Genomic DNA, 26,022 nt, shown 5'->3' on the forward strand with positions numbered 1-26,022 from the left:
ACAGGGTGAAGGAAAGTCTCTCTCCATTTGTTATCAGGTAGCACCGCCTTGATGGACGTAAGACTAGATTTATTAGAGACGGAGGGTCCTTGCTTTAGGACCATCTTCAGACTGGTTTCAGAGATGACATGTCTGTAAGGCGGGACGGTACCTGAAGCCAGATCATTGGTACAATCATCGAGACTGTGTGGGGACATAGCCTCCACTTCTCTTCCTTCGGAGACTTTAGCTCACAGCGAGTCAGCGACTAGCAGATCTGGTGAAGAAGAAGAAATTGCTGACTGTCCTGAAGATATGGGGACTGTACATCCCTTGTACCTTAGCAGTCCCCCAGGATACCCCATGCAGGATCTCCAGACCTGAGCGGGCACTAGATCTCTCGGCTCTGGACGACCTGTGGGTAAGCCAGTCAGCACCTGGAATGTGAACTTCTTCATGAGTAATGCTCCAATCTGGAGCTTAATTTGTACAGACATATTTTGACTGTTTCTGAGTAGGGCTCGTCCTTCTGCTGAAAATGCCCAAACCGGCTTCTGGAGTTGTCGGACGGGAATCAGACACCGACTCTTCAAGGCTTTAAGCCCGAAACTTCCAGTTAATCCGAGGCCTTCACTTGCCACGGAGACAGTCATGGTCATCTGTGGAGAGGAAACACTAACGCCAAGGGCAGCCTCTCCTACAGGCCTAATGTCTTGGGATTCTCCAACCTTGGCTGGACAAAGACCGTCAGGGGGTCCCAGACCACCGCAGCGGGACCGCAATCCGATTTTGTGACTGAGTTCTGACTTCTGCTTTGCCTGACGAACATAGTCATCCTTCATGGATTCTGTGCGGAAAGTTGCCTCTACAGGCTGGGGAACAGTAGGTCTTTGGGAGGACAGAACCTGGCGTGACGGTTTACCTCTACGCCTTGCACGTCTGGACTGCCTCTTGAGGTTGGGAAGAAAAGTATTCTGTGGAGCATAGTCATCCTGTGTGGATTTTGGGTGGGCAGCAGTCTCTTCGGGCTGGAGGACTGGTAGGCTACCTACACACATTACCCATCGGGGCTGCTCCGGGATATTGGGAAGGGAAGCTTTAGCAGAGGCTTCAGGATTAGGGTCATCGAAGACTATAAGAAAGGCCACCAGTAAGGCCTGCAGGTCAAAGATGATAGGATCCCATGCTTCCCATAGGGGGGTGTTCAATTTCAAGGCATCACCCGCTAGGTAGGACATCATGAATGCTACTTTAGCCCGATCAGTAGAAAAATAGTGAGCATAGAACTTGAAATGCAGCATGCATTGCTCCACAAATGCACGGCTTCGTTTTGATTCCCCATAGTACCGTGGTGGATCCGCAGGAACGAGTGCTGATAGATCCATTTGGGCTGGTGCATAAATCACCTGGGCCATAGCTTGAGAAAAAAAAATTTTCTTGGTGCACGTATTCGCCAGACAAGGATTCAAAATGTCTCTGAGAGCGAAAGGCCGTGGGGCTCAACGGGAACCATGTCCTGAGCAAACTGTTAAGCTCACGCCCGGACTGACTGGCGTGAGCGTGATTAGTGATTCCACTGTACCATGAACCGAGGAGTGCCTGGAGGGGCGTAACTAAGTATCAACCCGATCCGACCAAGGTCGCACGGCGGCTAGTCGACTCCATAGACCAAGGAGGAACCGAGCAGAGGGACCAGGTGCGACTCCAGGTCAGACCCCGGTCATAATTGTTGACCCACACCGGGGAATGCATGAACAGGCAGGTTAGACTGGCATACAGGCAGGTGGGTATTGGCAAGTACGGCTGGTATGCAGACAGGTGGGTACTGGCAAGTACGGCTGGTATGCAGACAGGTGGGCACTGGCAAGCATGGCTGGTATGCAGACAGGTGGGCACTGGCAAGCACGGCTGGTATGCTGACATGGAGATACTGGCAAGCATGGCTGGAGTGCAGACCGGGAGGTACTAGCAGGTTGGAGCGCAGGCTGGATAGGGTCCAGTACAGACTGGGAGACAGGAACAGAGCCGCAGATGCGGTAGACAAGCAGAGTAAAGTAAAACCGCCGGAGCAGAGGACAAGGCAGAGCAGAAAGGAACTGCTGGTGCGGTGAGCAAGCAGAGTGGAGCGAAAACCACAGGTGCGGTGGGCAAGGCAGAGCAGAGCGGAACCGCTAGAGTGGTGGACAAGGCAGAGCAGAGAGAAACCGCAGGTGCGGTGGACAAGGAAGAGCAGAGCGGAACCGCCGGAGCGATGGGCAAGGCAGAGCAGAGAGAAGCTGCTGGAGCGGTGGACAAGGCAGAGCAGAGAGAAGCCGCCGGAGTGGTGGGCAAGTCAGAGCAGAGAGAAACCGCTGGTGCGGTGAGCAAGGTAGAGCAGAGAGAAGCTGCCGGAGCGGTGGGCAAGGCAGAGCAGAGAGAAGCCACCGGAGCGGTGGGCAAGTTAGAGAAAAGAGAAACCGCTGGTGCGGTGAGCAAGGCAGAGCAGAGAGAAGCCGTCGGAGCGGTGGGCAAGTCAGAGCAGAGAGAAGCCACCGGAGCGGTGTGTAAGGCAGAGCAGAGGGAAGCCGCCGGAGTGGTGGGCAAGTCAGAGCAGAGAGAAACCGCCGGAGCGGTGGGTAAGGCAGAGCAGATGGAAACCGCCGGAGCGGTGGGCAAGTCAGAGCGGAGAGAAACCTCCGGAGCAGTGGGCAAGTCAGAGCAGAGCGAAAGCGCAGGTGCGGTGGACAAGGCAGAGAGGACAGGGCTCTGTTCACATGGAACAGACTGGAAAATACAGGAAGATACGGAGGAAGGGAAAAGGGACAAGCAGAACCAGATACACACAAGGTACTTCCTATGAAGTAGTGAGTGGAAACAAAACTCACAAACAGAAGTACAGAGACAACGAGTTGGAGTTAGGTGCAGGTTCAGATACTGCAGGAAAAAGGAAGGTACGGACAAAGAGACAAACAGGTAACAGGCTAGGATACAGTTCAGACAGGAACTGCTACTATAATGAGATACTAGAACGAGCCTGGGTATATAGCCCCCAGAGATGGCGGAAACGGATAGAAGTCACAGATAACAGGCCTGGGTATACAGCCCCCAGTGTTGGCGGAAACGGACAAGAAGTCACAGATAACAGGTCTGGGTATGCAGCCCCCAGAGATGGCGGAAACAGACAAGAAGCAGAACTGGACCTGGCAACTTCAGAGTCAAGGAGCACACTGAATGTTAGTGTTGCTCAGGCCCCTCCTACTGGGTGGAGGGGGTTTAAATATCCAGTGACTCACAGCAATTGGCTGGAGACGCATTAGGGGTGCGCCCACAGCAGTTATAAAAATCAGGAAGTAACCGGGTAGCCGCCCTAAGCAGTCAGTCAAGAGACATGCACACAGCATGAACTGGAGCACGGCTTGAAAGCTGGACTGACAGGTAAGATTGCTGTCTTGCATAGTGTGAGGTGGTGCACTACGCAAGCACGCCGCCAGGGATGTTACATATGTCTGACATCCATGTCCACTCCTGAGGTTTTATGTGTGGAGTCTGACCTGAATACCGATGGCCTTGATGATGCCGGTAGTCAACAACTGCCTTCTTCTGCGCACAAATCCTTCCCAACATCTGAAATGTAGAGTTCCTACACGTGGGACATTGCACACCAGTCAGTGAGCTAGAAGCTGCAAACGCTGCTGAAGCACGGCATGGGCGGCTGAAGCTGTAGCTGACAAGCAGATCTGTCAGATCAGGGTAGGTTTCGAGAAACCACTTAATCACGAAGTTAAGCACATGGGCCGGGCATGGTACGTGTGTGAGCTCGCCTCACCTCAGAGCCGCCATCAGGTTCCGGCCATTGTCACACATGACCATGCCTGGCTATAGGGTCAGCGGTATCAGCTAAAGATCTGCCTGCTCTTTCAGAGCTGTCCACAACTATTCATCATTGTGCGGTTTGTCACCTAAGCATATTGGTTTCAGCACAGCCTGTTACCGCTTGGCCGAGGCAGTGCTGCAGTGCTTCCAGCTTGTGACTGACGTGGTCTTTTCGGAGATGGAGGCTGAAGAGAAGACAAAGGAGGAGGTGCAGGAGCTGTAGAATGTGGGGGCAACCCTGATTGACACAGGGCCTGCAATCCTCAACGTCAGGAGGATGTGTTCCATCCCAAGGTCAGACTGGGTCCCGGCTTTCACTATATTAATCCAGTGTGCCGTCAGTGAGATGTACCGTCTCTGCCCTCAGCACTTGTCCACGTGTCTGTGGTTAGGTGAACTTTCCCAGTAGCAACGTTGTTGAGGGCACGTCTAATGTTGTGGGACACATGCTCGTGTAATGCGGGGATGGCACACCGACAAAAATAGTGGCAGCTGGGGACCAAGTACCGAGGGACGGCCGCTGCCATCAGGTTGTGGAAAGCTTCCATCTCCACGAGCCTGAAAGGTAACATCTTGAGCCAAGCATTTGAGAAATCTGGGAATTTAGTAGTGTGGCCTGTGGGGCGTTGGCTGCGTATTTGCACTTGCATTCCAAGGACTGAAGTAGGGACAACTGTACTCTGTGCTGGGACAAGGACATGCATGTGCTTGCTGATGGTGCTAGTTGATAGTGTTCAACAACAGGTGCAGGGCGGGAGGCATCTTGGCATGCACTAGGCACAGGGTTGCCTTGGCGTGCACGCACAACAGCGAAGCATGCAGTGGTGTCAATCGCAGACACTGTTGCTGGACCCTGGAGTTTGGCCCACTTAGTCGGGTGCTATGCTGCCATGTGCCTGATCATGCTGGTGGTGGTCAGTCTGCTAGTTTTGCTACCCCTGCTGATGCTGGTCTAGCAGGGGGTGCAAATGGCCTTTTTGGGGTTATCTGCTGAGTCTTTAAAAAATAACCAGACTCGAAAACACCTAACAGTTGTACTGGCAACTTCCGTTGTGTTGGCATTATGAGGAATGCTTTCTTGCCTTGTGTCTGCGGCACCACACTGCTTCTTCCTGCCTGTTGTGGTGCTACTCCTCGATCCCCCTGTGTGCTGCTGTTCTCGCTCTGTATGTCCCCCCGCTAGGTTGGGTCAGTTACTATATCATCCACCACCTCGTCTTCCACTTCCACAACCTGGTCCTCCTCCTGACTTTCTGGCAGTTATGTCTCATCATCATCCACATCTTGCGACAGTAATTGCACTTTCCCACCGTCGCCTTTAAGTGACCGTGGCTGCTCCAATATTTGGGCATCGCTACACCCGTTCTCCTCTTGACTCGCTTGAAGCTGGCTGGGTGAGAGGCCCGAATATACAAATGGAAAAGTGAACAGCTCTTCTGAGTGTCCAAGTGTGGGATCAGTTATCTCCGGGCACTCGGCATGGTGGGAGGAAGGAGTATCAGGGTGAGGAATATGCAATCCAGACTCACGGCTACTGAGACTTGACCATGTGGAAGACCTAATGGTGGTGGCAAAGTGACTGGAAGCATTATCTGCTATCCAACCAACAACCTTTTGACACTGCTCTGGGTTCAATAGTGGTGTACTGTGGTTACCTAGTAATTTGGACAGGAAGGTCGAGCAACATGATGTGGGTGTTTGCTGTGGTACAATTTCAGCTTGCCCACGTCCACATCCTCAAACTCTGCATGCACCATCACCCTCACGTCCACTTCCTCGTCCCTTGCCACACACCTTGTCTACAATATTTTCCACATTCACGAGAAATGGCTGATTTTGGAACGCAGTTACTGTATATGTGATATGTTTGACAGAGAACCACAATTTTATATAGCATTCCTGTAATTTATTAATATTATTCCACACAGAGACCTAGTGTGAATAGCTTCACTGACACACTGCAACAGAATGGAAATGGATGATTTTGCAACAGTCTTATAGGTGATATGTCTGACAGAAAACCATGGTTTTAAATATCAAGCCTGTAATTTGCTAATACTATTCTTGACAGACACCTAGTGTGAATAGCTTGACCGACACACTGCAACGGAATGAAAATGGAAGAAATGTCTGATTTTGGACCAGTCTTATAGGTGATATGTCTGACAGAGACTCACGGTTTTAAACAGCAGACCTGTAATTTACTAATACTATTCTTCACAGACACCTAGTGTCAATAGCTTGACCAACACACTGCAACAGAACAGAATGGAAAAGGAGGCCAAAATTTTCCACGTTCAGTTTAAATTTCTGGATTTTTATCGATGAAATATGGAACAGATTTGGCTTTATTCTGCAGTGAGAACAAGCAAATGGAGCGGAAAAATGGGGTACTCTGGATTGCTTTTTAAGCAAATAACCAGGATTAATCTAAAAAAAAATTGCCCTGGCCCTTGATATCAGGGGCTATGTCTACAAATAGCTGTAATTATTGCAGCAGCAGCAGACAGTATATTCAATGGACCCTCTTGTGCTGTATCATACACAGCAGTCTGCCACATACACTGCCTGCCTGCCTAGCACTGATTACATGCAGCTAAATTAGTCCTCAGAAGGACTGCTAGTTGAGATGCATATATATATATGTTGTTTAATACCTATACTAACAGGACGTTCAATGGACCCTCTTGCACTATATGCACTGCAGTCTGCCACATAACCTGTCTCTCTGCCTAACTCCTGCTATCACCACTGAATATATGCAGCTGAATTAGTCCTCAGAAGAACTGCTAGTTCAGTTGGATATATATATACACTGCTCAAAAAAATAAAGGGAACACTTAAACAGAATATAACTCCAAGTGAATCAAACTTCTGTGAAATTAAACTGTCCACTTAGGAAGCAACTCTGATTGACAATCAATTTCACATACTGTTGTGCAAATGGAATAGACAATAGATGGAAATTATTGCCAATTATCAAGACTCCCTCAATAAACGAGTGGTTCTGCAGGTGGGGACCACAAACCACATCTCAGTACCAATGCTTTCTGGCTGATGTTTTGGTCACTTTTTAATGTTGGTTGTGCTTTCACACTCGTGGTATCATGAGACGGACTCTACAACCCACAGAGGTTGCTCAGGTAGTGCAGCTCATTCAGGATGGCACATCAATACGAGCTGTGGCAAAAAGGTTTGCTGTGTCTGTCAGCGTAGTGTCCAGAGGCTGGAGGCGCTACCAGTAGACAGGCCAGTACACCAGGAGATGTGGAGGGGGCCATAGGAGGGCAACAACCCAGCAGCAGGACCGCTACCTCCACCTTTGTGCAAGGAGGAACAGGAGGAGCACTGCCAGTGCCCTGCAAAATGACCTCCAGCAGACCACAAATGTGCATGTGTCTGCAGAAACGGTTACAAACCGACTCCATGAGGGTGGTATTAGAGCTCAACGTCCACAGAAAGGGGTTGTGCTCACAGCCCAACACCGTGGAGGACGCTTGCCATTTGCCACAAAACACAAGGATTGGCAAAGTCGACACTGGCGCCCTGAGCTCTTCACAGATGAAAGCAGGTTCACACTGAGCACATGTGACAGACGTGATAGAGTCTGGAGACACCGTGGAGAGTGATCTGCTGCCTGCAACATCCTTCAGCATGACCGGTTTGGCAGTGGGTCAGTAATGGTGTGGGGTGGCATTTCGTTGGAGGGCCACACAGCCCTCCATGTGCTCGCCAGAGGTAGCCTAACTACCATTAGGTACCGAGATGAGATCCTCAGAACGCTTGTGAGACCATATGCTAGTGCGGTTGGCCCTGGGTTCCTCCTAATGCAGGACAATGCCAGACCTCATGTGGCTGGAGTGTGTCAGCAGTTCCTGCAAGATTAAGGCATTGAAGCTATGGAGTGGCCCGCCCATTCCCCAGACCTAAATCCGATTGAGCACATCTGGGACATCATGTCTGGCTCTATCCACCGTCATGTTGCACCACTGACTATCCAGGAGTTTGCGTATGCTTTAGTCCAGGTCTGGGAGGAAATCCCACAGGAGACCATCCGTAACCTTATCAGGAGCATGCCCAGGGGTTGTAGGGAGGTCATACAGGCACGTGGAGGGCACACACAATACTGAGCCTCATTTTGACTTGTATTAAGGACATTGCATCAAAGTTGGATCAGCCTGTAGTGTGTTTTTCCACTTTAATTTTGGGAGTGACTCCAAATCCAGGCCTCCATTGGTTAATACATTTGATTTCCATTGATGATTTTTGTGTGATTTTGTTTGTCAGCACATTCAACTTTGTATAGAACAAAGTATTCAATGAGAATATTTAATTCATTCAGACCTAGGATGTGTTATTTTAGTGTTCCCTTTATTTTTTTGAGCTGTGTATATATGCTGTGGAATACCTTTACTAACTATAAAGAAGCAAATCTCTCCCTGACTCAGCAGCAGCTCTCCCTACACTGCCTGATTCTGGAGTGACTGTGACGAGCATGGCGGCGCCAGGTCTTGATGACGCTGTATGGCCAGCCAATCACTGTAATGCCCACAACCGACAGGGCTACGGCATTACATTGCGTGGCAGGCAATCCCTGCATGTTCATTGGCTCTTTAAAGAGCGCCAAACATGCAGGGAGGGGACCCGAGTTCCCGCCCGAGCTACCCGGAAATATTCGCTGAGCTTGTCGAGCACAGTGATGCTCGGCTGAGTACCGAGCAGTGGCGAGCACAAAAGCTCATCACTAGTAATGACACATTATGTACAGTATGTTGAATCTGTGATGTTTTAACTCTTAACAGCTATATAACTATTATCATAATTTTTGCATTTTTTATAGCATCAGGGTTCCTTTAAAGTGAGAATTTATGAAAGAGAAGACTTTAGAGGACAGATGATGGAGTTTTCTGAGGACTGCCCATTTGGCAATGAACAATTCCATTATCAGGATATCCACTCCTGCAATGTCCTTGAGGGGTACTGGATTTTCTATGAAGAGTCTAACTACAGAGGCCGTCAGTATTACCTGAGACCTGGAGAGTACAGGAGGTTCTCTTACTGGGGTGCCATGAATAGTCGTGTTGGCTCTTTTAGGAGAGCCACAGATTTATACTAATGATGTTTATGTTGAAAAACTGCAATTCTGTTTATGGAGTAATTTCAAATACTTTATTTTTGTTTTGCACAGGACAAACCTAAATAAAAGTAATATAATTACAATGTTTTGCTTTATTTTACTTTTTTTTTCTCTAAATTTAGCAAATTGCTTAAAATGGAAATATTTAATTTTTTACTAACGCTCTTGAACTTTTTCCTATTTCTAAGCATAGATTAATATTTAAAGTGACTCTGTCAGATGGACCCTCCTAAGCCGTCTATATAGGTATATAGATCATAGGAATCAGAATAAAATGATACCTTGATATCTGTGATCCGATGTTTTATTCCAGAGAACTCCACGTTTATCATTTGTAAATTAACTGTTCAGGACTATGGGCACAACACGGTTCTACATGTAAATCTGCTTTGGCAGCTTATTTTATTTGAAAGGAGGTATTACCAGTGTGATGTGTAATGGCCTCTCTCTGCTCTCATGATCTCACTGTAGAGCTTCAGCTTCCATCTCACAGTCAGACAGGGGTGTAATATTGTTGCAATATAGCAGAGCCATGAGAGCTGCAGAAACTATGTTTGTTATGAGATAAAGTACAGTTCCAATGTTCTGTGTTACATACAAGTCTCATACCGGTAATACCTCCTTTTATTTAAAATAAGATCTGGAGGCAGATTCTTGTGCAGATCATAGCCCTGAATAGTTAATTTACATATAGGAAAAACAAAAAGAATGTACATGCAAGCTCACACATGAAAACTATGAAAAATATGTTCCCATACATCTTAATAGCTCATTTACATATTGAGAAAATTGTGAATTTCTCTGGAATAATACATCAGATTGTAGATACAGTTGGGGAAATAAGTATTTGATCACTTGCTGTTTTTGTAAGTTGGCCCACTGACAAAGACTTGAGCAGTCTATAATTTTAAGGGTAGGTTAATTTTAACATTGAGAGATAAAATATCCTAAAGAAATCAAGAAAATCACATTGTATAAATTAGAATTTTTTTTTGCATTTTGCAGTGAGAAATAAGTATTTGATCCCCTACAAACCATAATGAGTTCTGGCTCCTACAGACCAGTTACAGTTAGATGCTCCTAATCAACTCGTTACCTGCATTAAAGACAACTGTCTTACATAAGTAGAAAAATATAGGTAAGGGTCCGCACTCCGATGGCAGGTATGAAGTTCGTGCTCAGAGGGAAAGAGACAGTCTAAAGAAATAGTGACCCTCGGCACAGAACAAATGAGATAGTTTTGCTCAAAAAAATCATATTTAATAATTCCAACACCAACAGATGAAAACAGATAATAATTTTCAACATTTCGGCTGGAGAGCCTTCATCAAGATTTATCTGAATATACATAAAAGAAAAATGAATAGAAAGGAAAAAAATATATATACATCTACATAAAGACGTTTATATGTATATAACACATTGTATATACAGTATATATCTATATTCTGGCTGATATGTTCAGTTGGTGAACTGTGGATCCCGTATCATCTTTATAGTGGGTCCAACAATATCCTATCCACCAAGGAAAGCCATATACATCATATGGTCAATTTAAGAAGAGGAAAAGCAAAGATGCCATATCATTTCAAAAAATCAAATCATGTATAAACCCAGGTCATGTAACCAATATGCACATTAAACATCTGATATAGCCCTTGTGGACCAATATGGTCCTGAAGATGCAACAAGAATATACATGCAGGAGTTGAGAAGGAGCGGAGATGAAGAACGAGAGAAAAAGAAAAATTAAAAATAAAAAATAAGAGATAAAAAGTTATAAAAATAGGAAAAAATTAACCAAAAATAAGAAAAATAAGAAAAAAATAAAAAAAAATAAAAAAAATAAAAATAAAAAATAAAGTATAAAAAATAAAATAAAAAATAAATATTAAATGGAAAATGGGAGACTAGAACTATAGTGTCTATACCTGTAGGTTGCATATTGGAGAGAATCAGCTGTGCAGTAATTCATTAAAGGGAGATCTGTAAATGAAATCAGGCTAGTGACGGGCAAATAAAGCAAGGATAAAGGAAAAGAATACCCGTGGGAAAAGAGGTCACATACAACAATGCATACAAGTCAGATTGGTGTCCAGTGGAAGGAGGAGGCTGCGTACCAGCCAGCAGAGACGCTGGCCCTATACATGCCGTGAAAAAAGCCCTTCCAGTTCAGAGTTACGAGGAGTGGAGGCCAGTGCGCAGGCGCGCTTGCCCACAATCTCTGGCGGAAAAAAATGAAGGCGCCTGAAGAGACCGCGCCGTTATGCGCATGTGTCATCGAAAAAAAGCCGGCCGATCAGAGCCAAGAGATTGCGAGGGCGCAAAAGCAGACCAAGAATTAAGCTGATAAAGGATCGTTCCTGGCAAGGGGAGAAAAAGGAAAGAAGAAAAGCCCACAGATCGAATAATGATCAGTGGGAAAATATTACAGCTGAACCACCAATGGGGACAAAAACAACCAAGAAAAACAGTGGTATGGTATATAGCAAACTAAAAATAAAAAAATAAAATGAAAAATAAAAAATAAAAGATAATAAAAAATACTATGAAAAATACTATGGAATACTGGAAAAAGAACAAAAAAATAAGAAAAAGAAAAAAGGAGAAAAAAAGAAAAACAGAAAAATATACGGAATACAAACTAAGAGAAAAAAAATAGAAAAGTACTATAAAAAATAAATCATCAAAGATTGAAAGCTAAAAATCAAAAAATAAAAAATAAGAGGAAAAAAGTCAAAAATTGAGAAAAAGGGAGAAAAGAATGCAAGAGACGGGGAGGGGAAAGGGAGGGAGGGAAGAAAAGGTATACAAGAGAAAATTAAATAGGAAGTAAAAAATAGAAAGAAAAGAGAAAAAAGAAAAAGATTAAAAAAGAAAGAACAAGAAGAGGAGATAGTGGATAGGAGATGAATCCCACGAGTGGGATATACCTCAGAATCTAGTTAGTCCGGCATCTGAAAAAGACACAAAAGAAGAAATGATGAATGAATAAAAGTTACTTATAGAAAATCTCATACTCTCTATTTAAACCATGTGGTTCCAGTGTATGCACTGTATAGATCCAGAAAGCATCTCTTTATTTTAATCTCTGGATGCGATTCCCACCCCGTCTGTTTAGAGGCTTGCTCTCAATAACTTGAAACCTGAACTGAGAAATGTTGTGCCTAGCAGAAATAAAATGAGCATGGATAGGTAACATCAACTTCTTGCAGCTAATAGTTGGTTTATGCTGAGATATACAGTCTCAGATACGTTGTGTGATTTCCCTAACATATCCGAGACTGCAGGAACACTTTATAAGATATATTACAAAAGATGAATCACAAGTATAGTAACCCCTAACAGGCAAACTTCTGCCGGTTCTAGGATGAGTAAATGTATCACCTTTAACCCCTTTCTGGCCCAAGGCGTATTAGTACGCCCCAGGCCATCACCCCCGGGCACATGTCAGCTGATTATTACAGCTGACATGTGCCCGCAACAGCCGCGGGTGGAATCGCGATTCACCCGCGGCTGTTAACATGTTAAATGCCGCAGTCAATTTCTGACAGCGGCATTTAACATCGCTGCACTGGAAGTGCGGCATTAGCCCCGCCCATCAGTGACCCCGTCACGTGATCGCGGGTCACTGATGGTTGCTCATGACAACCCTGGGTCTGCAGCAGACCCCAGTGTTTGTCATGTACTGATCGCTATGAGCGTCACCTAGTGGTCGGCGCTCATAGTGCAGGAGCATTTCTGTTACATAGAGGTGATCTGCTGATCACCTTTATGTAGCAGAGGTGATCGGACAGTTGCTGCTTCTAGTCTCCTGTAAAGACTATTGAAGCATGCAAAAAGTTTAAAAAAAATGTTTTTAAAAATATTAAAAATTTTTAAAAAATATAAAAGTTTAAATCACCCCCCTTTTGCCCCATTCAAAATAAAATAGTAAACAATAAACCCCACATACACATATTTGGTACCGGCGCATTCAGAATCGCCCAATCTATCAAGATAACAAAAGAATTAATCCGATCGGTAAACGGCGTGACGAGGAAAAAATTCCAAACCCCAGACTTACGTTTTTTTGGTCACCGCAACATTGCAATAAAATGCAATAACGGGCGATCAAAACATCAGATCTACCCCAAAATGGTATCAATAAAAACTTCAGCTCAGTACGCAAAAAATAAGCCCTCACCCGGTCCCAGATCCCAAAAAATAGAGGCGCTACAGGTATCGGAATATGGCACCATTTTTTTTTTTATTTTTTTAGCAAACTTTGGATTTTTTTTTCACCCCTTAAATAAAAAAGAACGTATACATGTTTGGTATCTGCAAACTCATAATGATCTGGAGAATAATGATGGCAGGTCAGTTTTAGCATTCAGTGAATGTGGAAAGAAAAAAAAAAAAAACAACTCTGGAATTGCATTTTTTTTGCAATTTCACCACACTTGGAATTTTTTTTCCATTTTCCAGTACACGATATGGTAAAACTAGTAATGGCATTTAAAAGTACAACTCGTCCCGCAAAAAATAAGCCCTCACATGGCCATATTGACCAAAAAATAAAAGCGCTATGGCTCTGGGAACAAGGGGAGCAAAAAACAAAAATCAAAAACGGAAAATCCCAGGGTTGCGAAGGGGTTAATAATATGAGAGCATTGAAGGCAATGGAGGCACGGGAACGTCCTTCTCTTCTGTGTAGCCAATGAAATTTGGAGCGGTGTTGGTTTACCGTATCCAACATCGGCCCTTTCTAGAGTGTTAAGTAAGTTTTGTGATTTTTTTATTACAAAATGGGGGATATGACTTAAATTCAGTAATCATTGGGTATGCCTCACGAAGCAGAGGCCAATGTCTCCTAATACAAGAATGTATTAATTTATTAAAGGGATGATAAGTGTTGACCAACGATATCCTAGGGGAATTGGACCTTTCCCATATCGGCTCATTCTGCGCTATTTCCAGAGCCTCCAAGGTGTAGCCCCTATCTTGAAATTTTTTAGACATCTCATTAATCCTGTAAATACGTTTGTGGTTATCCAAAACAATATGATTGATTCAACAAAACTGGGATTTATTTAATGCCGTTTTGATGTGATGAGGATGGTAACTTGAAAAATGAAGTAAACTATTTTTATCGGTAGGTTTTATATATGTCAGTCTCAAGACTTTCATAATCATGTAGAATAACAAGAGTATAAAGGAAATTCATTTTCTGATGATGATATTGTATAGAAAATGTAAGATGGGGAATACATCGATTAAGTGCATGAAAGAACTGCAGTAAGATTTCTTCCGCACCCTGCCATATTAGAAAAACATCATCTATATATCTTCTCTAGTGTTGAACGAGCACTAAAATGCTCGGGTGCTCGAATCTCGGGCCGAGCTCACCGTGATACTCGGGTGCTCGACCTGAGTAACGAGCCCAATGTTAGTCTATGGGAGACCCAAGCATTTTTGCTGCGGCACCCACGGCAGTCTGTAGAAAGCCTAAAAAGTGCCCAAAACGATAGTGACAGTGCTCAAATGACATGGGGACAGCATGGGCATCGCCCCAGGAAGCATTTCTGACCCCCAGGTCACTGCTGTCAACAACGTGGTCAGAGGTATTAAGCCACTTTTACGGGCTCACAATAAAACGTTCAAAAACTAAACTGAAACGGTTTTCTTGTGAAATATGTTAAGGAACATCCTTTCCAGCGTAAAGACTTGTGTATAAGGTAAAATAAATAACTAAAAACAAAAATACTCCTCCACACCTTGGGCTATGTTCACAAGTAGCATTTTTTATGCGTTTTTGCACTTTTGTATTGCTTTCAACTGTGACAAATGCATTCACCGGGAAATGCCATTTTAACATTTTAAATTCTTATCTGGCCATGTGCTGTGTGACACATGCATACAGTGCTGAAAAGACATGGGAACAGCATGGGGAAGACCCCTGGAAGCATCTCTGACAAGCAGGTCACTGCCTAAAAGTGTGCCCATTAGAAGTGATCCTTGCCGCATCAGAAGATGCAGACTTGCAACTATCCCAGTGCAAGTCCTTGTCCCAGGGCAGTGTTCAATTGTACCTCCCCCATTCCTTGCAATGCAAGCGCAAGAATGCAGCCTGCCACCCACCGACCCCCAGGCTGCAATACCATACTGCTAGCTTGCACTTGAAATGGGGCCTTTTAGTTTGGAGGAGGCCGAAGCTGGGCACTACCTCATGGCTGCTTTGGCAGCGAGGTATCCATACTTAGTCCCCAGCCGCCCAGCGGCCGGGTGTCCACGCTCGGTCCCCAGCCACCAGGGGGCGGCCAGGTGTAAATACTCGGTCCCCAGCCGCCCCGCGGCCGGGTGTCCACACATGGTCCCCAGCCGCCTGGGGGCGGCCGGGTGTCAATAAACGGCCCCCAGCCGCACCTATTTCTCCTTGGAAGTTCCCCCCACACTTTTCTTAGCCTGGCCTGCTTTAGGGTAGCACTGGATGAGCCCACCAGAGAACCAGACTCCTCCGGTGGGCCCTGCCTTCTCCATCAGGGGAGCTGAGAGTGCCAAGATGAGGAGCATGATGATGATGACAGAAGTTAGCATCTGCTTTGTTTTCTTGGAATGCAAGCGCATGTATAAAGTAGCGGCTAGGCCTGAGGTGGTCAGCGTTTTGGCGCATATCCTACCTCCTCCGAGGACTGCTGGATGTTTTCCTGCTACTATCCCAGCTCTATGACTCTCGTTAAAACTAAGCTTCAGGAGATGAATGATGGATGAGGTGGTGGCAAAGGAAAAGAGCAGGAGGAACAAGGACCATTCACATCAATATCAGGCCAGTCAACCACACATGTCTTGTAGGATATGTTTCTGTACCAAAAGGAGTGGTTCGGCTACACAGTTATAGGGCATGCAGTGAGTGCAATGCCTACCAAAAATTTCGAGGCACTCCAATGCCCCTTGGAAGTGACATGGAGGTCAGAGGGCCTTAACTAATCTGTTATTTCCATTTATAGCAACTGGGTCTCCTGTGCACTGCTGGTCTAAGCAGTGAATGGAAGGATTTCCAAAAATTATGAGGAACTGCAATGCCCCTTGAAACAGATGTGGATTACAGCATACTAAAAACCTTCTACCCATTATTGGAGAGGGGGTCTCCCATAGTGTTCGACTAGGCATTGAAAAGCAAATGCTGACTAAAGTTAGGAGGAAATGCAATGCCCGTTGGAAGAATGGTGGAGGTCGAAGTAGAATAAAAAGACAATATCAATGCCCCTCGAAAAAGTGGTGGAGGTCGCAGTAGCTTAACAAGACGGTTTTAATGCCCCTTGGAAGAGACGTGGAGGTCGCAGTAGCTTAATAAGACAGTTTTAATGCCCGTTGGAAGAGACGTGGAGGTCGCAGTAGCTTAACAAGACAGTTTTAAGCCCCTTGGAAGAGACGTGGAGGTCGCAGTGGAATAAAAAGACAATAACAATGCCCCTTGGAAACGTGGTGGAGGTCGCAGTTGCTTAACAAGACGGTTTTAATACCCCTTGGAAGAGACGTGGAGGTCGCAGTAGCTTAACAAGACGGTTTTAATGCCCCTTGGAAAAGTGGTGGAGGTTGCAGTAGCTTAACAAGACGGTTTTAATGCCCCTTGAAAGAGACGTGGAGGTCGCAGTGGAATAAAAAGACAATGTCAATGCCCCTTGGAAAAGTGGTGGAGGTCGCAGAAGCTTAACAAGATGGTTTTAATGCCCCTTGGAAAAGTTGTGGAGTTCGCAGTAGCTTAACAAGACGGTTTTAATGCTCCTTGGAAGAATGGTGGAGGTCGCAGTGGAATAAAAAGACAATATCAATGCCCCTTGGAAAAGTGGTGGAGGTCGCAGAAGCTTAACAAGACGGTTTTAATGCCCCTTGGAAGAGACGTGAAGGTCGCAGTAGCTTGACAAGACGGTTTTAATGCCCCTTGGAAGAGACATGGAGGTCGCAGTAGCTTTACAAGATGGTTTTAATGCCCCTTGGAAAAGTGGTGGAGGTCGCAGAAGCATAACAAGACGGTTTTAATGCCCATTGGAAGAGACGTGGAGGTCGCAGTGGAATAAAAAGTAAATATCAATGCCCCTTGGAATAGTGGTGGTGGTCGCAGTACCTTAATAAGACTTTTTTATTGCCCCTTGGAAGAGACATGGAGGTCGCAGTAGCTTAACAAGATGGTTTTAATGCCCCTTGGAAAAGTGGTGGAGGTCGTAGTAGCTTAACAAGATGGTTTTATTGCCCCTTGGAAGAGACGTGGAGGTAGCAGTGGAATAAAAAGACAATATCAATGCCCCATGGAATAGTGGTGGAGGTCGCAGTAGCTTAACAAGACGGTTTTAAAGCCCCTGACAAAAGTGGTGGAGGTCGCAGTAGCTTAACAAGACGGTTTTAATGCCCCTGGGAAGAGACGTGTAGGTCGCAATTGAATAAAAAAACAATATCAATGCCCCTGGAAAAAGTGGTGGAGGTCGCTGTAGCTTAACAAGACGGTTTTAATGCCCCTGGGAAAAGTGGTGGAGGTCGCAGTAGCTTAACAAGACCTTTTTAATGCCCCTGGGAAAAGTGGTGGAGGTTGCAGTGGAATAAAAAAACAATATCAATGCCACTTGAAAAAGTGGTGGAGGTCGCAGTAGCTTAACAAGACGGTTTTAATGTCCCTTGGAAGAGACGTGGAGGTCGCAGTAGCTTAACAAGACTGTTTTAATGCCCCTTGGAAGAGACGTGGAGGTCGCAGTGGCTTAGCAAGATGGTTTTAATCCCCCTTGGAAGAGACGTGGAGGTAGCAGTGGAATAAAAAGACAATATCAATGCCCCTGGGAAAAGTGGTGGAGGTTGCAGTAGCTTAACAAGACGGTTTTAATGCCCCTTGGAAGAGACGTGAAGGTCGCAGTAGCTTAACAAGACGGTTTTAATGGCCCTTGGAAGAGACGTGGAGGTCGCAGTGGAATGAAAAGCAAATATCAATGCCCCTTGGAATAGTGGTGGAGGTCGCAGTAGCTTAACAAGACTTTTTTAATGCCCCTTGGAAGAGAAGTGGAGGTCGCAGTAGCTTAACAAGACGGTTTTTATGCCCCTTGGAAAAGTGGTGGAGGTCGTAGTAGCTTAACAAGACGGTTTTAATGCCCCTTGGAAGAGACGTGGAGGTCGCAGTGGAATAAAAAGACAATATCAATGCCCCTTGGAATAGTGGTGGAGGTCGCAGTAGCTTAACAAGACGGTTTTAAAGCCCCTGACAAAAATGGTGGAGGTCGCAGTAGCTTAACAAGACGGTTTTAATGCCCCTTGGAAGAGATGTGGAGGTCGCAATGGAATAAAAAAACAATATCAATGCCCCTGGGAAAAGTGGTGGAGGTCGCAGTAGCTTAACAAGATGGTTTTAATGCCCCTGGGAAAAGTGGTGGAGGTCGCATTAGCTTAACAAGACGGTTTTAGTGCCCCTTGGAAGAATGGTGGAGGTCACAGTGGAATAAAAAGACAATATCAATGCCCCTGGGAATAGTGGTGGAGGTCGCAGTAGCTTAACAAGATCGTTTTAATACCCCTGGGAAAAGTGGTGGAGGTCGCAGTGGAATAAAAAAACAATATCAATGCCTCTAGAAAAAGTGGTGGAGGTCGCAGTAGCTTAACAAGACTGTTTGAATGCCCCTTGGAAGAGACGTGGAGGTCGCAGTGGCTTAGCAAGATGGTATTAATGCCCCTTGGAAGAGACGTGGAGGTCGCAGTGGAATAAAAGGACAATATCAATGCCCCTGGGAAAAGTGGTGGAGGTCGCAGTAGCTTAACAAGACGGTTTTAATGCCCCTTTGAAGAATGGTGGATGTCGCAGTGGAATAAAAAGACAATATCAATGCCCCTTGAAAAAGTGGTGGAGGTCGCAGTAGCTAAACAAGACAGTTTAAATGCCCCTTGGAAGAAACGTCGAGGTCGCAGTGGTTTAACAAGACGGTTTTAATGCCCCTTGGAAGAGACGTGGAGATTGCAGTGGAATAAAAAGACAATATCAATGCCACTGGGAAAAGTGGTGGAGGTCGCAGTCTCTTAACAAGACGGTTTTAATGCCCCTTGGAAGAGACGTGGAGGTCGCAGTAGAATAAAAAGACAATAACAATGCCCCAGGTAAAAGTGGTGGACGTCACAGTAGCTTAACAAGACGGTTTTAATGCCCCTGGTAAAAGTTGTGGAGATAGTAGTAGCTTAACAAGACAGTTTTCATGCCCCTTACAAGAGCCATGCAGTACAGCATATTAAAAACATTATTCCCATTATTGGAGAGTTGGTCTCCCATAGTCTTTGCCTATGCCTTCCAAGCAAAAGCTGCCAAAAATTAGGACGGAGGAACTTGCAATGCTGACAACAAGGACCACGGTCACCCTGGTGGTATAGTGGTGGTGGAGGCTGAGGATAAGGAGAAGAGCAAAATACAGCCGAAATGAGGAAGCGTATACCCATGTGTGGGTGTGAAGCGGTGCATGGGAATACACCTCCCAAAATAACACAGTGGATTTGACTTTATATTACTCTGCTGTCATTTGGTGGTGATGAGAAGTCTTGCCCAATCCAGCCCTTGTTCATTTTGATAAGGGTCAGCTTGTCAGCATTGTCAGTTGACAGGCGAGTGCGCTTATCAGTTATAATTCCCCCAGCGGCACTAAAAACATGCTCCAATAACACACTGGCGGCAAGGCAGGCCAGGACCTCCAAGGCGTACAGAGCGAGTTCATTCCAAGTGTCCAGCTTGGATACCCAATAATTAAAAGGCACAGAGGAATCACGGAGGACGCTTGTTTTGTTCTGCTACCAGAGCTAAGGAAAGAGAGGAGATCTGTCCCTACGATAGAACTCAGCTTAATCCCTATGATGTAACAGGGGACCTGATCCTGCGATCAGACCTGCTAAAGTCCTAAGCTAGTCTGTACGGAGACCTATAGATGTGGGGAAGGAATCCCTACAAGTACTAAGGACTGGGAGGAAAATGGGACACCTCCTAACAGAAATAGTAGCAGACAGACGAACAAACAAAATATATAGAACATAGAGGTCCGTAGACCAAGCAAACTAACAGAGTTAGATACAGAGCACAGGCTAGCTAGAAAGTAGTTAAACAATGAAGTCCAGCAAAGCCAGAAGGGCGGAGCAGGATAAAATAGGCCAACAAGGTCATGTGACCAGCAATAGAAAAAACCTAAGAGCAAGGTTCTAACAATACCCCCCCTTCTAAGAGGATCCTCCGGATCCCCTAGGACCAGGCTTATCAGGAAATCTCCTGTGAAACGCTCTGATAAGTCTGGACGCGGAAACATCATCCGACCTCACCCAAGAGTTATCCTCGGGTCCGAAACCTTTCCAGGCCACAAGATACTGCAAACTACCTCTATACTGTCTAGAGTTAAGGATGCGAGAAATTTCATATTCCCCGTCCTCCACCACCGGAGGAACAGAGGCAGAGGCGTCACAATCCGATACAACAGCTTTTTTCAACAGAGAGACATGAAATACCGGATTAATTCTCCAGGAGGTAGGAACCTCCAACCTAACAGCAGATTGGTTGACAACCTGAAGCACCTTAAAGGGCCCTACAAACTTGGGACCCAATTTCTTAGAAGGAATCCTCAACCGCAGATTCCTAGAGGACAACCAAACCATGTCACCAACAGCGAACAAAACCTCCTGTCGTTTCCTATCAAAGTAGTCTTTAGATTTTCTGTTGGCCTCCTGAAGATTACCACGCACATCCGTCCAAACTCTCTCCAAATCACCGGAAAAATTCTCCTCCTCAGGCACGGCAGATCCCAACTTGGAGAACGACCCAAACGACGGATGTCTCCCAGAACAACAAAAAAAAGGCGAACAACCAGCAGAAGAAGATGTATGATTGTTCAGAGCAAATTCAGCAAGTGGCAGAAACTCAGACCACCCCTCTTGATTGTCTGCCACAAAACAACGCAAGAACTGCTCAACATCCTGGTTTTTCCTTTCTGTCTGGCCATTAGATTCAGGATGATATCCGGACGAGAACGACAAATGAACTCCCAACCTGTCACAAAAAGCACGCCAAAAACGAGCCACGAACTGAGGACCCCTATCAGAAACAATGTCAGTAGGAACGCCATGAAGTCTGACAATTTCCTTGACAAAGGCCTTAGCGAGAGTTTTAGCGCAGGGCAGTTTGACAAAGGGAACCAAGTGACACATCTTGCTAAAACGGTCCACGACCACCCAGATGACAGTAAAACCCTCAGAGGGGGGAAGGTCAGTTATAAAGTCCATAGCCAAATGTGTCCAAGGAGCACTGGGAACCTCCAAAGGACAAAGCAACCCCGCAGCAGGAGTATGTGAGGACTTAGATCTAGCACAAATAGTACATTGGCGCACCCACTTAATGACTTCCTTCTGCCATCCAGGCCACCAAAAACTGCGACCCACCAGTCTCTTGGTCTCAGAGATTCCGGGATGACCTGCCAACCGAGATTCGTGACACTCAACAAACAAATCTCTCCTAAAGGTCCCAGGCACAAACAACCTCCCATGAGGAGTGTTAGATGGGGCATTCTCCTGTGCTTTAAGAATCTCATCTTCCAAAACGGAGTCCAAAGCAGCTATCACAACACCTTCTTGTAAAATGTTCTCCTCTTTCTCAGCACCGACTATGGGAGAAAAGGCATCCGCCTTAACATTCTTAGTACCAGTGATGTAAGTAACGGAGAAATTAAACCACGAGAAAAACAGTGCCCACCTAGCCTGACGGGCATTCAGGCGCTTGGCAGCATCAAGATATATCAGATTTTTATGATCCGTAAGAACCTGAACGGGAAATTCCGCACCTTCCAAGAAGTGGCGCCAGTGTTCAAATGCGAGTTTAATAGCCAATAATTCCCGATTACCAATATCGTAATTCAGTTCAGTCTCCGAAAATTTTTTTGAAAAAAAGGCACAGGGATGTAATCCATCCCCGTTATCCTGAGACAATACTGCGCCAACCCCCACAGAGGAAGCATCAACCTCAACCAAAAACGGCTTAGTCACATCAGGCTGCATAAGGATGGGAGCAGAGGTGAACCTCTCCTTGAGATACACAAAAGCTTCAATGGCCTCAGAAGACCACTGAACCGCATCAGCACCTTTCCTGGTGAGATCGGTCAGAGGTTTGACAATACTAGAAAAATTTTTTATGAATTTTCTGTAATAATTGGCGAAACCCAAAAACCTCTGTATCGATTTCAAACCAATAGGCCTAGGCTATTCCTGTACAGCTTGAACTTTAACCGGGTCCATCTCAAAACCTTCGCTGGAGATAATGTAGCCCAAAAAACTAATTCTCTGTACAGCGAACTCACATTTCTCCAGCTTAGCAAAAAGCGAATTGTCCATTAATAACTGTAATACCTCACGTACGCTCCGCCAATGAGACTCCAGATCCGGCGAATAAATCAAAATGTCATCCAAATACACAACCACATTTTTGCCGATCAAAGGTCTAAGGATGTCATTAATAAGATTCTGAAAAAATGCAGGAGCATTAGTAAGACCAAAAGGCATAACCAGATTCTCAAAATGACCCACAGGAGTGTTAAAAGCAGTTTTCCATTTGTCACCCTCCTTCATGCGCAACAGATTGTATGCCCCCTTAAGGTCAATTTTAGAGAACCACTTGGCCCCCATTAACTGGTTAAACAGATCAGGAATCAATGGCAATGGGTAAGGATTGCGTACAGTAATTTTGTTAATCTCACGAAAATCCAGACAAGGACGTAAACCGCCGTCCTTATTTTTTACAAAAAAAAATCCAACCGCCACAGGAGACTTAGAGGGCCTAATGTGACCGGCGGCCAAACTTGTCTGTATGTATTCCTCCAAAGCCTTTCTCTCAGGAATAGTAAGGTTAAATAAACGACTTTTAGGAAGAGTCGCTCCAGGGACAAATTCAATAGAACAATCATAGTCTCTATGGGGAGGCAAAACCTGCGATTCCTTCTCAGAAAAAACTCTCCAAAAATCCTGAATAGGAACAGGCAATTCTCCCCTATCCAAAGCTGCAATACGCCCGTTACAACACTTGTCATAACATTTATGGCTCCAGGATTTAATTTCACTGGTAGACCAATCCAGTACAGGATTGTGAAATTTTAACCAGGGCAATCCCAATATTACTGGAGAAGGCAAGTTATTCAACACTACCAAATCCAATTTCTCATGGTGAACACCATTAATAGTGAGAGGAAATTCACAGACCTTGAGAGTAATATTCTTCAAAGGGGAACCATCCACAGAAACCACAGCAATGGGGGATGATAAAGGTTCGGGTTTTAAACTGAGTCTTTCCAAGAATCCCCCATCAATAACATTCAGAGTAGACCCACAATCAACAAACACCCGAAATTCCATTCATTTTTCCTGAGCAATCGTGGAAGCAGCTAAAAATACACCCTTGGAATTTAAACAGGCAATACGGGCATGACTGACCATTTTTTTTTCTTTCTTGATACGAAGCTCACTGTAGTGCCGGCGTCCCTGCCCTCTGCTAGGCAGGGACGCTGTTCCCCTCACCGCTCTGCTCCGTGCCCGGCTTCCCTCTCCCGCTCTGCTGGCAGCGCGCGCTCCTTCCCGGCCACTGTGCTTAGGGCGCGCGCGCGCCCTCAATCCCTCTTAAAGGGGCCGTGCGCGCCGTCCTAAGGAGTCCGCGGCCAATGGCCGGAGGACTTTACCATATATAAGGCACCTCCTCCAAAATGGAGGTGCCCGAGCAATGTTGTTGCACTGTTCACTACTCTGCTTCAGCCCTCAGGTCCCGTTGCCAGTTACCTGCCAGTTACCTGCCAGATTCCTGCCTGATTATCTGCTACCTGCCTGCTAGTCTGAGGTCCGACGGTCTGCTTTGCTACTCCTGTCAGTCTGTCTAAGGACCAGCCTGCCCGCTCACCTGGGAGCGCACACCAGCCACCTGCCTGCTTGCCTGAGGTCCGACGGTCTGCCTTCCTACTCCCGTCAGTCTGTCTATGGACCAGCTTGCCCGCTCACCTGGGAGCGCTCACCTGCTACCTGCCTGCTAGTTTACCTGGAGGCTCCGCCGTCACATGCTGTGACCACCTGCCTGTCCAGTGACTCCTGCTCGCTCACCTGGGAGCGCTCATCTGCTGCCTGTCTGCTAGCCTACCTGGAGGCTCTGCCGTCACGTGCTGTGACCACCCACCTGTCCAGAGACTTCTGCCCGCTCTCCTGGGAGCGCTCATCTGCCGCCTGTCTGTTGGTCTTCCTGGAGGCTCCGCCATCACATGCTGTGACCACCCGTTTATCCAGAGACTCTCGCCTGCTCACCTGGGAGCTCAAGTCTACCATCAACCGCCACAGGTCGTACCAACCCTTTACCCAGAGACTGCCCCGGTCACTTGCCGTGACCACCTGCCCGTTCACCCAGAGACTGCCCCAGTCACTTGCCGTGATCTCCTGTCCGTTCTTCCAGAGACTGTCCCGGTCACTTGCCGTGACCATCTGCCCGTTCACCCAGAGACTGCCCCAGTCACTTGTCGTGATCTCCTGCCCGTTCTTCCAGAGACTGTCCCGGTCACCTGCTGTGACTGCCTGCCTGGTCGCCACCCGCTCCCTTACAAGGACTGCCCCCTTGAATAGTAGCTCAGAGGTTCCGCCTCCCAGACCCGTTACAGTTTGCTCGGGCCATGGAACCCGGTGGCACCCAAGCTACCTCGCTCTCGGACCTCTGTCATGAACTGTCCCATCAGAGGTCCCAACAGGAGTCCATCCTGGGTCACCTCCGGAATGTCAATTCTCGCCTGGACACTCTGACTGCTCCACCAGCAACCACCGCCAGTGCCATGACTCCCAACCCGGCAGCTCCGCTGCCCACCAATACCATGGTATCCTACCCCGGACCCCGGCTTTCTGCACCTCCTCGCTTCGGAGGCGACCCCGCCCAGGCTCGGGGCTTCATTAATCAGTGCACCCTGCACTTTGAACTATTGTCCCACCAGTTTAACTCCGACCGGGCCAAAATTGCCTTCATCATGTCCCATCTCACCGGGGAGGCCCTGGCCTGGCTAAATCCTCTATGGGAGAGAGGAGACCCCCTGGTGTCCGACCTGCCTGCCTTCCTCACGGCTTTCCGGAAAGTCTTCGATGAACCCGGACGGAAGACCTCATCCGCATTGTCTCTGCTACGCCTCCGTCAGGGAAGTCTCACCGTGGGCCAATATGCCATACGGTTCCGTACCCTTGCCTCGGAGCTGGCCTGGGATAACGACGCTCTGGTATCCGTCTTCTGGGAGGGTCTGTCCGGCCGTATTAAAGATGAACTTGCCGGTCGGGACGTTCCTACCACTCTCGATGACCTAATAACTCTTGCCACCCGGATTGACCTACGGTTCCAGGAGCGTGCCAAAGAGGTCACCCGTGAGAGGAGGTTTCCACGTCTAGCTCCTACTTTTCAGAAACCCGTCACTCCCTCCGTCTCTCCCCAGGTACACTCTCCTGAGCCTATGCAGGTCGACCAGACGAAGATGGTCAAAACCCGTCAGGACTTACGCCGTGCCGAGGGGAGCTGCTTCTACTGTGGCAGTAAGGAGCACCGGATCCGTGCCTGCCCAGAGAGGTCGGGAAACGCCTGTGTCTAGGTTCGCTCAGAGAGGTCGACCTAGACAAGAATAAATCCTCTCCATCTCTGCTGCTGTCAGTTTCAATCATCTGCGGGGAGAACCGTTATTTCGAACTAGCCCAACTGGACTCTGGAGCAGCCGGGAATCTTATTTCACAGTCCCTGGTAGAGAAGTACCGCATCCCCACCAAACCTCTGGCTGTACCCTTGTCTGTTGCTGCCGTGGATGGGGGTCTCTTACCACGCCCCATCCAACTCATCACCGAATCCATTACTCTGCAAGTGGGAATGCTGCATTCTGAGAGTATCTCCTTTCATGTTCTGCCTGGACTCTCTCACGCCCTCCTGCTAGGTCTACCTTGGCTCCAGAGACATGCACCCGTGCTTGACTGGCAGACCGGAGAAGTCCTTCGCTGGGGACAGGACTGCCATAAGACCTGTCTGGTTCCCGTCCATCCCG

General features: G+C 46.7%; 1 pseudogene; it reads left to right on the forward strand.

Moving 5' to 3' along the window:
• The window catches only part of LOC141160798 (gamma-crystallin-3-like), a 34,812-nt pseudogene extending 25,865 nt beyond the window's left edge, over positions 1–8,947 (forward strand).
• The last annotated feature ends 17,075 nt before the right edge of the window (positions 8,948–26,022 follow it).

Source organism: Phyllobates terribilis, unplaced genomic scaffold, assembly GCF_046119375.1.
Source record: "Phyllobates terribilis strain yellow unplaced genomic scaffold, ASM4611937v1 Scaffold_9__5_contigs__length_417890890, whole genome shotgun sequence".
Taxonomy (NCBI): Eukaryota; Metazoa; Chordata; class Amphibia; order Anura; family Dendrobatidae; genus Phyllobates; species Phyllobates terribilis.